The sequence below is a fragment of the Choloepus didactylus genome, chromosome 27 (genome assembly GCF_015220235.1).
Source record: "Choloepus didactylus isolate mChoDid1 chromosome 27, mChoDid1.pri, whole genome shotgun sequence".
NCBI lineage: Eukaryota > Metazoa > Chordata > Mammalia > Pilosa > Megalonychidae > Choloepus > Choloepus didactylus.
The window spans coordinates 5,339,334-5,355,148 of NC_051333.1; the positions used below are offsets into that span (position 1 = coordinate 5,339,334).

A 15,815-nucleotide genomic window follows, 5' to 3' on the forward strand; every position below is an offset into this window, starting at 1 on the left:
CATTCACAGAACGCATACCCCAGATCCTCCTGAGTCCAGAGCCAAGCAAAGAATCCTTGTGTTGGTAATCACCTTTCTGTCCTTTCCACTCTCTCCTCCATCTTTTTATATTGCTTTTTATAATAATCCCAGTTGGTGGCTCGTGAACACCTCTGTCCTATTTCCGCGTGTTTCCCAACTATAATCCCTTTGTTCTCAAGAGCCGGGACCCTACTGTATCCAGACTTTGCTTTGCCTGCTTAAGAAATAGGAAATCCCCTAATCTTATTGGAAATATGTTAATTGTATGGTTTTGGACAAGTGTTCAGTTCAATAAACAATAAATGTTGTTTACTGATTCATCACCCTTTAAAAGGTCTATACAGAAACTTAAGAAGCAAGCCACATGTCGTGTAAGTTAGACCCTAATAGGTATTGGCATTTCTTCACCTGGTTGAATATGGGATTCAAGTGGACATTGAGGAGGTCAGTAAAGCACGCTAGCCTCATCCTTTTGCACAGTATCCTGTTGAAAGCAGTCTTTATCAAATATTGCTTGAACCATTCAACACACAATGTGAATCCTAAATGTAAACTAGGGACTATCATTAATATTATAATTATAAAATAGTGTTTCATCAATTCTAACAAAGGTACCACCCTAATGTAAAACATTAATAATAGGGAAAATTGTGTGTGGGGTGGGGGCAGTATATGTGAATTCTGTACTTTCTACATGATTTTTCTGTAAACCAACTGTTTTACACAAATGTTGCTTGAGGCAAACTGAATGGATTTGATCCTAGTTCCTTGTGTGAGATTAATCAGCGTGGTTGACTGAGTGGTGTACTCATGGAAAAATTTTCCATAAGTGCATACAGTGAAAAAATGAGCAGTGGATATTGTTGGGAGTCAATTCTCCATAAGTGTTCCATGTATGTACATGTCTTATGAGAAAAGGCATTGGAAGCTTTTGTTCTGGACTGTCTTTTCATTAACATTTGTGTAAAAAAGATCCATGGAAGACAGGGATGGTGTCACTCTCTGGGAAAGAAGACAGATTTGTTTGCTGTATGTACATGAAAACAAAGATAATGTTTCCCTCTGTGGCAAAGGGTGGGGCAGGTTTGCTAGCAGTGCCCTTTAAAATAATGGGTTTTCATGTGTGCAAGTTTCCTCGGCTCTGACACAATCCCACTTTGCATGTCCAGCATTCACCTGTCCTGTCTGCATCACCCCCATTGCAATTGGGGGCCAAGGGAAACTGATGCATCAGGATATTCACGATGCCTGATGTGTCATGAGTAACAGGGTCTACAGATAAGCAGATGTAGATGGATGACGATAGGTAGATGATAAATAAGTAGGTAGATATAGATAGATGGATGGTGATGGATAGATATAGATGGATGAGATAGAGATGATAAATATAGATAGATATAGATGGATGATGATAGATTAGATGGATAGATACAGAGACAACTGTAATTACTTTTTTAAAAAGTTGGATTATGAGAAAGCAAAAGCTTACCTTCTCTCCAGATCACGATAAATTTAGGTGTTTAGATTAGGCTGTGCAAGTTGATCTGTATCAAAATGGAGGAAAATGTAAATTGTTGGAGCACGGAAAGGATATGGGAGAGAGGAGAGCAGGACTGCTTAGGTGGAGGGACAAGAGCCAAGAGGCCTTATAGGCAGAAGAGCCTGGAAGGGACTTTGAAAGGAAACCATTCGTTATAAGAGGTTTTATAATTGTTTGTCCTTGAGTGTCCTGGAATCTCACTCGCTATCACTCTTACAATCCCTTTAATAAAGCCCACGTGGCTCACCGAGGCTCTTACTTGAAAGTAGATTCTTTGGGGGATACTTGAAGGGAGGGTTGAGTTTTATGTCTGTGTCAATATAAGGCAAAGTCCAGTTTTATGAGGAAGATGGAACTGAGGACAGAGGAGATCCCAGGAGTATAAGCCCTTGGAAACAGCCCAGATTCCTGGGGAAATTTCAGCCGTTCAAGACTGTGAAATTGGTTGGATAAAAGCCAGTATTTCCAAGGGGTGACCCAATTGATATATTGGTCATAAATGGAATAAATAGTTAGTTATCCCAAAGAGTATGTTTTATATGATGACAGGAAGGAGGTAGAATAAGCAGAGGTCCGAAGAAGAATGGAGAAACTGACATGGTCCTATAGGGTAGAATTGTGCATTGGTGGGGGGGAGCAAAGGCTCACCTTATCCCTTTTGCCCTCTTCCCCACCTTGAAGAATCCTTTGGATTTTTCCCATCATTGTGTGAGGCAAGCCTGAGACTCCAGTCTGTAGCACACGTTCTCCAGCTTGTATGCCCAGTGGCAGAAATGCGCGTCACATGACGGAGAATTGTTATTTTTTCTAAGGAGACATAGTGCCTCTTGGCAGAGTCAAGTTTGCCTTTATGCAGCATTCATTCAGTTCTCTGCTTTCTGTGCTCAGTTCTGCTGCTCCGTTTTTCTACCACCTAGACAGGAATCAATTTTTATAAACATTTGGGAAAACCAGAGACATAAACCATGTAAGGGATCCCTAGAACCAGTGCTCAGTATAAAATTAATTTTATGCACTCCTCTTCCAACTTTACTAAATCAGTTATATCGGCACAAAGAGACGCTTTGGTATGGGCACCCTCAGGCAAGTTTAGAATGTCATCCTTCTAGGAAAGCAGAATGCACAGAGGAAGGTCAGAGTGAGGACCAGGGCTTCTGTCCAAATAGCCCAATCTTTCTGTGCATGGTAGATGGCTCCAGGAAAAATCCAAAAAAGAGTGTTTCAGGGGGCCTGGAGATTATTAAGAGAGAAGAATACCTGCAAGAGAATGAAGTCTGAAAACTAAAGTCTACAAAGATAAAATAGTAACTACCTCCATTAGTGAGGATTACATTAAGTGATGAGTGTAGGGTCTAGGATCTCCAGCCTCACTCCATGAGCCCTGTGCACAATTCAGGAGCTGCTCCTTTTTCACGTGTGCCTTTGGCACTGGACTGCTGGCTACCCCAGAGAAATCCCATTTCCAGCCAGGCTCACTTACCCAGACTCCTGATATGCTTCCTTCCCTTACAGACCAGGCCGCTCAGAATGAACTAGAACCCTTCCTCTGTCAGGGCTGTAGCTCAGAGTGATGTGCCAGTGCGTCTGGGGAAGGGAAGCAGCCAGACCCTGAGAAAACAGGTTCATTATCCTGTGCCTCACCTTCTCACAGAACTGCAACGATCATGTCACCTGCAGTGACAATGACAGTGCAAGCTTAGGGAGCTTAGGATAGTTCTGAAAACCTTTGTCTCAGTTGCCAGTTTGCAGAAACAATTACAAGTTCCTAATGAGCACCACCAAAGAGGCGCCACCAAGCTCTTCCTCTCCGTGATCCCTGGAGGCAGACAGGGACTCACAGGGAAGGGAGCAGAAAATACTGGGGTCTCACACTTGGGGGCCCAGCAGAGAAGCACATGTGTCTCACTGGAATCTGTGCTTCCCAGAAAAGTTCTACCCGAAATCTAGTTATTGGTTAATTCTAATACCCCTGAGCTTCACCATCATTTGAGTTATGGGAGTTGAAGTGGGGTGACAAAATTAATGGAAGAAAGATTTATCAATGGAATGAGTGGATAAAAGAACCTGATGTCAAGAACTGATATTAAAATTAATACATACCTGTGAGCATTTTATTTCAAAATAATTATACATTGACTGCAAGTTGCAAAGATTGTGCAGAGAGGTGCTATGTACCCTTCATTCTGTTTCCCCAACTGGCTACATTTGCCTAATTATAGTGTGATATCAAAACCAGGAAATTGACATTGGTAGGATGTGTGTGTATACTTCTGTGATTTAGATTTATTTCCTTGGAGCTCTAATGGAATCTAAACAAACTAGAACAATTCTCGTGGTTTTAACATAGATATTCAACTTCCATTAGCAGGGAAGGAAAAAGAAGTCATCCAATATGAGGCATTTTTTGTTCACTACCATCCTATCTTAAAATGGCAGAAATATGCAAGACAATTGTACTTGTGAAGCATTCGAACATCATATCCAACTGTATTATTTTTGGTTTAGTTTATTACATATTCTAGCTTTGAAAGCCATAGAAATCAGTTATCCCAGTTTTTTTCCTATAAAAGACCCATTTTTCCAAAGCATTATGCAAAATTTTAATTAGAATATAATGACAATGATATGTTATAATTTTTTAAATACAAAATGAAGTCAATGACTCAAAAAAGTTATCTGCTGCAATGAGTTGAGGGGAAATTTCATAATCTATATCATCACAGATATAAAGTATAATGATTCAACTTTGTAGTGCTTGACAGGGAAGAATCATGATAAAAAGATCAATTGATCAAATTGATTATTTATAGTCAATTATATATATTTTCATTTGATTATAGTTGCAATATCTAACATTTGAAATGCATCCATGCTCTTTTGTGTAATCATATTAGAGTCAACTATATTTATTTTCACATCTCTTACAACTGCTATTGCAAAGGAGAAACAATATTGTCTTATTTTTCAAGAGATACACATAGCAATTTTTTCTCCAGGGAACCTGCACAAACCAATATAAGATCTAAATTCTTCATATAATATATAAAACAGGAGAAGCCTCTTCAGATTTACTTTTTGAAGTCTAGAATGCTGGAACTTTCCAATTAGGCAACAGTTATTCATTCCTGTAATCTGGCTCAGCGCTGCTGCTTACCGTGGGTCTAGAGCAGCAGACATGATTTCTTTTTAGGCTTCTTCTTTTCCATGGGTGTTTCTTTATTTATCTGTCTGACCAGATCATAAAATATCTCATTAATATTGATCTTTGACTTTGCAGAAGATTCTAAAAAGGCACAGTTACACCACTGTCTTGCTGAATTCTGACCCTGTTCTTTGCCAACTACTCGCTCATCTTCCAGGTCTCATTTACTGACAACCAAAATCAATGGAACATCTTCTGTGTTCCTTAATCCGTAAAAATCTGTTCCCTCAGGTCCTGTAAGTCATTAAGTGTAGACTGAGCTGTAATAGAATATACTAGTGCAAACCCTTGGCCATTCTTCAAATACAAATCCCTCACTGCTGTAAACTGTTGTATCCAGGATTCTGATCATATACTAATGGCAATCTACTTGCTTTCTGTAAGAATCTTCTATAGCTGGATCTTATTTTTCAACAAAAATTCCCTGAGCAAATTTAATTGTCAAAGCAGACTTCCTAACACCTCCTGAACTAAGCACCACTGGTTTTACTCATGCATGGTGTGGTCTGCTTAACTACTGACAATCTACTCAGTGCCACTGAAGGTGCTGTGAGACACACACTGTTATACACAGGGTAACACCTTCTGATCCAGTTATCCCACTTCTGGGAATCGATCCCCTCCCAGGCCGGCACCTCCTTCACCTCCTCATCCTCCTCCTCCTCCCACCTCTCGGCCACAGATCCTACTCCAGCTCTCTGTGGATCCTGCCCCGGTTTTCTTAACTGTATTTTAATATTAGACAACAATATAACTGTCATGTTATAACTCAAGGACTTTCACAACTGGTAAAACAACATTTGACATTTTCAGGGAAGCAACAGAGATTTCAATTAGATTTCTTCATGCATTTAGAATACATTCCATTGACGATGTTCATTAAAAATTATTTTAATGCTATGTTTGTTCCAAATCACCTGAAATAATTCTCTTTGCTATCAATTATAATTTTTCAATTTGTTGATTTTTCTTATTTATTCATTTTCTTTTCTACAAATAAAATTTTTAGGATTCTCAAAAATCAAAATTATATTAAAAGTATATACTCAGAGAATCTCCATTCCAATCTGCCTTTTCTCACTTTTGATTTTCCTCCACAGGCAAATATTTGTATTATTTTAAAATTCATTCTGATTTGTTGTTTACACCAAATATTATGCCATATGTAAAATATTCTGCGCTCTGCAAACAGAGGAGATTGCTATCTTCTTCATTCTTTTAACAGCTTGGGAGTAAATAGCCATGTGTTTCCCATATTTCTCAGCCCCCTGCATCCAGGCAAGGCCATGTCATTAGTTTTACTGAAGTAATGTCTCACTTCCAGTCCAAACTATTGTACTCTTTTCCTTTGCAATAATGACAGAGGCCCACTTCTGAGATGGACAAAACATGAAAATGGAAAACACCCGCACTGCTGATTCATCACACAGGCACCTGAGGATCAACCAACATAGAGTGGAGTAACTGATGGAAAACAATCCTTTATCTAATAAGTCTCTGGGACTTTTTAAAAAACTGGTTTTGTGTTTCCAGACATCACAAAACATGCCCGTCTCCATCACATTCATCCCAAAAGCTTTTGCAAGCAAAACTCTAAAAGCTTGCTTTATCAATACCTCTCATTGAACACTGCCAGGGATATAGGCCTGAAGCAGGAAAGAGCCAGGCAATAAACAGTCTCCCAACATCATCCATTCCTCATTGCTGCTCAGTAATTGCTGTAAATCTCTGTATCAGGTTTCCACTGTCAATCTCTTTCGATAGTCCCCCAAAACTCCAAGACCACATTCTATTTGTGCTACCACTTTATTTAACAAGGGTAATATGGTAGTTGCCACCATATAATTGAACAAATAATTTGGGGTCCCATTCTAATTCCCTTTCAAAGTTTCAAAATTCATCTCCGGAGAGGCGGGGCAAGATGGCAGACTGGTGAGCTGTAAGTTTTAGTTACTCCTCCAGGAAAGTAGGTAAAAAGCCAGGAACTGCGTGGACTGGACACCACAGAGCAATCTGTCTTTGGGCATACTTCATACAACACTCATGAAAACGTGGAACTGCTGAGATCAGCGAAATCTGTAAGTTTTTGCGGCCAGGGGACCCGCGCCCCTCCCTGCCAGGCTCAGTCCCGGGGGAGGAGGGGCTGTCAGCTCCGGGAAGGAGAAGGGAGAACTGCAGTGGCTGCTCTTATCGGAAACTCATTCTACTGATTCAAACTCCAACCATAGATAGACTGAGACCAGACACCAGAGACTCTGAGAGCAGCAAGCCCAGCAGAGAGGAGACAGACATAGAAAAAAAAAAACACGAAAAACTCCAAAATAAAAGCAGAGGATTTTTGGAGTTCTGGTGAACACAGAAAGGGGAAGGACGGAGCTCAGGCCTTGAGGCGCATATGCAAATCCCGAAGCAAAGCTGATCTCTCTGCCCTGTGGACCTTTCCTTAATGGCCCTGGTTGCTTTCTCTATTAGCATTTCAATAACCCATTAGATCTCTGAGGAGGGCCGTTTTTTTTTTTTTTTAAATCCTTTTTTCTTTTTCTAAAACAATTACTCTAAGAAGCCCAATACAGAAAGCTTCAAAGAATTGCAATTTGGGCACGTCAAGTCAAGAGCAGAACTAAGAGAGCTCTGAGACAAAAGGCAATAATCCAGTGGCTGAGAAAATTCACTAAACAACACAACTTCCCAAGAAAAGGGGGGTGTCCGCTCACAGCCACCATCCTGGTGGACAGGAAACACTCCTGCCCATCGCCAGCCCCATAGCCCAGAGCTGCCCCAGACAACCCAGTGTGACGGAAGTGCTTCAAATAACAGGCACACACCACAAAACTAGGCGTGGACATTAGCCTTCCCTGCAACCTCAGCTGAATGTCCCAGAGCTGGGAAGGTGGAGCAGTGTGAATTAACAAAGCCCCATTCAGCCATTATTTGAGCAGACTGGGAGCCTCCCTACACAGCCCAGCAGCCCAGAACTGCCCTGGGGGGACGGCACTCACCTGTGACATAGCACAGTCATCCCTCAACAGAGGACCCAGGGTGCACGGCCTGGAAGAGGGGCCCACTTGCAAGTCTCAGGAGTCATATGCCAATACCAAAGACTTGTGGGTCAGTGGCAGAGACAAACTGTGGCAGGACTGAACTGAAGGATTAGACTATTGCAGCAGCTTTAAAACTCTAGGATCATCAGGGAGATTTGATTGTTAGGGCCACCCCCCCTCCCCGACTGCCCAGAAACACGCCCCACATACAGGGCAGGCAACACCAACTACACACGCAAGCTTGGTACACCAATTGGGCCCCACAAGACTCACTCCCCCACTCACCAAAAAGGCTAAGCAGGGGAGAACTGGCTTGTGGAGAACAGGTGGCTCGTGGACGCCACCTGCTGGTTAGTTAGAGAAAGTGTACTCCACGAAGCTGTAGATCTGATAAATTAGAGATAAGGACTTCAATAGGTCTACAAACCCTAAAAGAACCCTATCAAGTTCAGCAAATGCCACGAGGCCAAAAACAACAGAAAATTATAAAGCATATGAAAAAACGAGACGATATGGATAACACAAGCCCAAGCACCCAAATCAAAAGACCAGAAGAGACACAGCACCTAGAGCAGCTACTCAAAGAACTAAAGATGAACAATGAGACCATAGTACGGGATATGAAGGAAATCAAGAAGACCCTAGAAGAGCAAAAAGAAGACATTGCAAGACTAAATAAAAAAATGGATGATCTTATGGAAATTAAAGAAACTGTTGACCAAATTAAAAAGATTCTGGACACTCATAGTACAAGACTAGAGGAAGTTGAACAACGAATCAGTGACCTGGAAGATGACAGAATGGAAAATGAAAGCATAAAAGAAAGAATGGGGAAAAAAATTGAAAAACTCGAAATGGACCTCAGGGATATGATAGATAATATGAAACATCGGAATATAAGACTCATTGGTGTCCCAGAAGGGGAAGAAAAGGGTAAAGGTCTAGGAAGAGTATTCAAAGAAATTGTTGGGGAAAACGTCCCAAATCTTCTAAACAACATAAATACACAAATCATAAATGCTCAGCGAACTCCAAATAGAATATATCCAAAAAAACCCACTCCCAGACATATACTGATCACACTGTCAAACACAGAAGAGAAGGAGCAAGTTCTGAAAGCAGCAAGAGAAAAGCAATTCACCACATACAAAGGAAACAGCATAAGACTAAGTAGTGACTACTCAGCAGCCACCATGGAGGCAAGAAGGCAGTGGCACGATATATTTAAAATTCTGAGTGAGAGGAATTTCCAGCCAAGAATACTTTATCCAGCAAAGCTCTCCTTCAAATTTGAGGGAGAGCTTAAATTTTTCACAGACAAACAAATGCTGAGAGAATTTGCTAACAAGAGACCTGCCCTACTGGAGATACTAAAGGGAGCCCTACAGACAGAGAAACAAAGACAGGACAGAGAGACTTGGAGAAAGGTTCAGTACTAAAGAGATTCGGTATGGGTACAATAAAGGATATTAATAGAGAGAGGGGAAAAATATGGCAAACATAAACCAAAGGATAAGATGGCCGATACAAGAAATGCCTTCACGGTTTTAACGTTGAATGTAAATGGATTAAACTCCCCAATTAAAAGATATAGATTCGCAGAATGGATCAAAAATAATGAACCATCAATATGTTGCATACAAGAGACTCATCTTAGACACAGGGACACAAAGAAACTGAAAGTGAAAGGATGGAAAAAAATATTTCATGCAAGCTACAGCCAAAAGAAAGCAGGTGTAGCAATATTAATCTCAGATAAAATAGACTTCAAATGCAGGGATGTTTTGAGAGACAAAGAAGGCCACTACATACTAATAAAAGGGGCAATTCAGCAAGAAGAAATAACAATCGTAAATGTCTATGCACCCAATCAAGGTGCCACAAAATACATGAGAGAAACACTGGCAAAACTAAAGGAAGCAATTGATGTTTCCACAATAATTGTGGGAGACTTCAACACATCACTCTCTCCTATAGATAGATCAACCAGACAGAAGACCAATAAGGAAATTGAAAACCTAAACAATCTGATAAATGAATTAGATTTAACAGACATCTACAGGACATTACATCCCAAATCACCAGGATACACATACTTTTCTAGTGCTCACGGAACTTTCTCCAGAATAGATCATATGCTGGGACATAAAACAAGCCTCAATAAATTTAAAAAGATTGAAATTATTCAAAGCACATTCTCTGACCACAATGGAATACAATTAGAAGTCAATAACCATCAGAGACTTAGAAAATTCACAAATACCTGGAGGTTAAACAACACACTCCTAAGCAATCAGTGGGTTAAAGAAGAAATAGCAAGAGAAATTGCTAAATATATAGAGACGAATGAAAATGAGAACACAACATACCAAAACCTATGGGATGCAGCAAAAGCAGTGCTAAGGGGGAAATTTATAGCACTAAACGCATATATTAAAAAGGAAGAAAGAGCCAAAATCAAAGAACTAATGGATCAACTGAAGAAGCTAGAAAATGAACAGCAAACCAATCCTAAACCAAGTAGAAGAAAAGAAATAACAAGGATTAAAGCAGAAATAAATGACATAGAGAACAAAAAAAACAATAGAGAGGATAAATATCACCAAAAGTTGGTTCTTTGAGAAGATCAACAAGATTGACAAGCCCCTAGCTAGACTGACAAAATCAAAAAGAGAGAAGACCCATATAAACAAAATAATGAATGAAAAAGGTGACATAACTGCAGATCCTGAAGAAATTAAAAAAATTATAAGAGGATATTATGAACAACTGTATGGCAACAAACTGGATAACGTAGAAGAAATGGACAATTTCCTGGAAACATATGAACAACCTAGACTGACCAGAGAAGAAATAGAAGACCTCAACCAACCCATCACAAGCAAAGAGATCCAATCAGTCATCAAAAATCTTCCCACAAATAAATGCCCAGGGCCAGATGGCTTCACAGGGGAATTCTACCAAACTTTCCAGAAAGAACTGACACCAATCTTACTCAAACTCTTTCAAAACATTGAAAAAAATGGAAGACTACCTAACTCATTTTATGAAGCTAACATCAATCTAATACCAAAACCAGGCAAAGATGCTACAAAAAAGGAAAACTACCGGCCAATCTCCCTAATGAATATAGATGCAAAAATCCTCAACAAAATACTTGCAAATCGAATCCAAAGACACATTAAAAAAATCATACACCATGACCAAGTGGGGTTCATTCCAGGCATGCAAGGATGGTTCAACATAAGAAAAACAATCAATGTATTACAACACATTAAAAACTCGAAAGGGAAAAATCAATTGATCATCTCAATAGATGCTGAAAAAGCATTTGACAAAATCCAACATCCCTTTTTGATAAAAACACTTCAAAAGGTAGGAATTGAAGGAAACTTCCTCAACATGATAAAGAGCATATATGAAAAACCCACAGCCAGCATAGTACTCAATGGTGAGAGACTGAAAGCCTTCCCTCTAAGATCAGGAACAAGACAAGGATGCCCGCTGTCACCACTGTTATTCAACATTGTGCTGGAAGTGCTAGCCAGGGCAATCCGGCAAGACAAAGAAATAAAAGGCATCCAAATTGGAAAAGAAGAAGTAAAACTGTCATTGTTTGCAGATGATATGATCTTATATCTAGAAAACCCTGAGAAATCAACGATACACCTACTAGAGCTAATAAACAAATTTAGCAAAGTAGCGGGATACAAGATTAATGCACATAAGTCAGTAATGTTTCTATATGCTAGAAATGAACAAACTGAAGAGACACTCAAGAAAAAGATACCATTTTCAATAGCAACTAAAAAAATCAAGTACCTAGGAATCAACTTAACCAAAGATGTAAAAGACCTATACAAAGAAAACTACATAACTCTACTAAAAGAAATAGAAGGGGACCTTAAAAGATGGAAAAATATTCCATGTTCATGGATAGGAAGGCTAAATGTCATTAAGATGTCAATTCTACCCAAACTCATCTACAGATTCAATGCAATCCCAATCAAAATTCCAACAACCTACTTTGCAGACTTGGAAAAGCTAGTTATCAAATTTATTTGGAAAGGGAAGATGCCTCGAATTGCTAAAGACACTCTAAAAAAGAAAAACCAAGTGGGAGGACTTACACTCCCTGACTTTGAAGCTTATTATAAAGCCACAGTTGCCAAAACAGCATGGTACTGGCACAAAGATAGACCTATAGATCAATGGAATCGAATTGAGAATTCAGAGATAGACCCTCAGATCTATGGCCGACTGATCTTTGATAAGGCCCCCAAAGTCACCGAACTGAGCCATAATGGTCTTTTCAACAAATGGGGCTGCGAGAGTTGGATATCCATATCCAAAAGAATGAAAGAGGACCCCTACCTCACCCCCTACACAAAAATTAACTCAAAATGGACCAAAGATCTCAATATAAAAGAAAGTACCATAAAACTCCTAGAAGATAATGTAGGAAAACATCTCCAAGACCTTGTATTAGGAGGCCACTTCCTAGACTTTACACCCAAAGCACAAGCAACAAAAGAGAAAATAGATAAATGGGAACTCCTCAAGCTTAGAAGTTTCTGCACCTCAAAGGAATTTCTCAAAAAGGTAAAGAGGCAGCCAACTCAATGGGAAAAAATTTTTGGAAACCATGTATCTGACAAAAGACTGATATCTTGCATATACAAAGAAATCCTACAACTCAATGACAATAGTACAGACAGCCCAATTATAAAATGGGCAAAAGATATGAAAAGACAGTTCTCTGAAGAGGAAATACAAATGGCCAAGAAACACATGAAAAAATGTTCAGCTTCACTAGCTATTAGAGAGATGCAAATTAAGACCACAAGGAGATACCATCTAACACCGGTTAGAATGGCTGCCATTAAACAAACAGGAAACTACAAATGCTGGAGGGGATGTGGAGAAACTGGAACTCTTATTCATTGTTGGTGGGACTGTATAATGGTTCAGCCACTCTGGAAGTCAGTCTGGCAGTTCCTTAGAAAACTAGATATAGAGCTACCATTCGATCCAGCGATTGCACTTCTCGGTATATACCTGGAAGATCGGAAAGCAGTGACACGAACAGATATCTGCACGCCAATGTTCATAGCAGCATTATTCACAATTGCCAAGAGATGGAAACAACCCAAAGGTCCTTCAACAGATGAGTGGATAAATAAAATGTGGTATATACACACGATGGAATACTACGCGGCAGTAAGAAGGAACGATCTGGTGAAACATATGACAACATGGATGAACCTTGAAGACATAATGCTGAGCGAAATAAGCCAGGCACAAAAAGAGAAATATTATATGCTACCACTAATGTGAACTTTGAAAAATGGAAAACAAATGGTTTATAATGTAGAATGTAGGGGAACTAGCAGTAGAGAGCAATTAAGGAAGGGGGAACAATAATCCAAGAAGAACAGATAAGCTATTTAACGTTCTGGGGATGTCCAGAAATGACTATGGTCTGTTAATTTCTGATGGATGTAGTAGGAACAAGTTCACTGAAATGTTGCTATATTATGTAACTTTCTTGGGGTAAAGTAGGAACATGTTGGAAGTTAAGCAGTTATCTTAGGTTAGTTGTCTTTTTCTTACTCCCTTGTTATGGTCTCTTTGAAATGTTCTTTTATTGTATGTTTGTTTTCTTTTTAACTTTTTTTTTCATACAGTTGATTTAAAAAAGAAGGGAAAGTTAAAAAAAAAAAAAAGAAAAAAGACAAACAAGGAAAAAAAAAAAAAAGATGTAGTGCCCCCTTGAGGAGCCTGTGGAGAATGCAGGTGTATTCGCCTACCCCACCTCCATGGTTGCTAACGTGACCACAGACATAGGGGACTGGTGGTTTGATGGGTTGAGCCCTCTACCATAAGTTTTACCCTTGGGAAGATGGTTGCTGCAAAGGAGAGGCTAGGCCTCCCTGTATTTGTGCCTAAGAGTCTCCTCCTGAATGCCTCTTTGTTGCTCAGATGTGGCCCTCTCTCTCTGGCTAAGCCAACTTGAAAGGTGAAATCACTGCCCTCCCCTCTACGTGGGATCAGACACCCAGGGAAGTGAATCTCCCTGGCAACGTGGAATATGACTCCTGGGGAGGAATGTAGACCCGGCATCGTGGGACGGAGAACATCTTCTTGACCAAAAGGGGGATGTGAAAGGAAATGAAATAAGCTTCAGTGGCAGAGAGATTCCAAAACGAGCCAAGAGATCACTCTGGTGGGCACTCTTACGCACACTTTAGACAACCCTTTTTAGGTTCTAAAGAATTGGGGTAGCTGGTGGTGGATACCTGAAACTATCAAACTACAACCCAGAACCCATGAATCTCGAAGACAGTTGTATAAAAATGTAGCCTATGAGGGGTGACAATGGGATTGGGAAGCCATAAGGACCAAACTCCACTTTGTCTAGTTTATGGATGGATGTGTAGAAAAGTAGGGGAAGGAAACAAACAGACAAAGGTACCCAGTGTTCTTTTTTACTTCAATTGCTCTTTTTCACTCTAATTATTATTCTTGTTATTTTTGTGTGTGTGCTAATGAAGGTGTCAGGGATTGATTTAGGTGATGAATGTACAACTATGTAATGGTACTGTAAACAATCGAAAGTACAATTTGTTTTGTATGACTGCGTGGTATGTGAATATATCTCAATAAAATGATGATTAAAAAAAAATTCATCTCCAACACTGATATCAATATTCCTCTGTTACTTTTTCTGCACTGCATTTCTTTGTTCACTTGGCACTACCAGCACTCTGTTCTAAAGCTGGGGGTTTTGTTTTGCAGAAGACCTTTCCCTGTAAGTTCTGGCTAAAGACTGTCAGTTAGGGAAACCTATTTGGAATTTATATGGCAGAAAGCAAAAGCCATTCCTTTGGCGTGAGCAGGAATGTCAAACCATGCCTGGGTATCCTCACCCCAGGCCCACACCTAAGCACCATAAATGGCCCAAGCCAGTCTCCTGGCCATGGTCTCTGAAGCCATTTTTGGAACACCTTGGGAAGCCTGCCCTGCTCTTTCCAGAAAGCCTCATTATGTAGCAAACATTCTCTCTCAGTTGTCTTTTGTGTGTGGAATTATCAGTCTCAAAATCCAAATCAAATTTTTGCAATCAAAACTGTCTTTGTGAGATGGTTACAAGAACAAATTGACTAAAAACTGAGGGATGGATATGTGACGTTCCTTGATTATCTCCAAAAAAAGTATTTCTCCTTTATTTTGTATGTTCATTCATAAGGGGAAATTCATGAAAAGGGATCCTTTCAAATTATTTAATGAGGGCTCCAAGCAGGAAAAACATTGTCTTCATCTTTATTCCTGAACTTTTATTCCCTAACATTTTTCATACATTTAATATATTTATTTTCACCTCATGAAGTCAAGGCTAATGCAAGCCAGAGATCTTACTTAGGCATCAAATGGGCGTGTGGAAATACAATCATATAGTGCATATTCATGAATAGCAAAGCAGGTTTTAGAAGGGCAGTCTGAAATTGCAGCGCTATGCTATTTTAATCATGGCCACAGAAAAATCCAAGAGGCTGAATGCAAAGAGAACTCAAATGCAAATATGAAGACATATTCCCCAAATTGTATGTTTGATTCCACAATAGAAAGGAATTGTTATGGCTGTCATTCATGCTTGTGAACCTACTGGTGTATTGTTAATGTCTGTTACAAAGTACTGCAATGAGGTGAGGGGAGGCTTGAGTTAACAGAAGGAAATGGATTCATTCAGTTATGAAAAAAAAGATTAAATTTTATTAATTGAAACATGAGAACCATCACCCATTTGAAACAAAATGCTACCAAATACATACAGAGCAGTAATTAAATGTGAATCTTACACACGCACACTGTGCTGGTATGGATGTATTATGTCCCCCAACACACAATGTTCTTTGATGCAGTCTTGTGGGGGCAGATGTATTAGTGTTGATTAGGTTGGAATCCTTTGAGTGTTTCCATGGAGAGGTGACTCAGTCAACTGTGGGCAAAA

At 39.7% G+C, this 15,815-nt stretch overlaps 1 protein-coding gene across 3 annotated transcripts in view; it reads right to left on the reverse strand.

Annotated features, from left to right (window-relative positions):
- Nucleotides 1–15,815, reverse strand: part of LOC119521305 (vomeronasal type-1 receptor 4-like) — a 53,132-nt gene that overhangs the window by 14,059 nt on the left and 23,258 nt on the right. For 2 of the 3 annotated variants that reach the window (XM_037819425.1, XM_037819427.1), the window contains exons 1-3: nt 4,716–4,776; nt 2,210–2,474; nt 1,511–1,565 (exon numbers count right to left, since the gene is read on the reverse strand). The exons of the other annotated variant lie outside the window; for it this stretch is intronic. The gene's annotated coding sequence lies outside the window, so the exon portion shown is untranslated. Of the gene's footprint in view, nt 1–1,510; nt 1,566–2,209; nt 2,475–4,715; nt 4,777–15,815 lie in introns of those variants that run through there. 3 annotated transcript variants of the gene reach the window in all.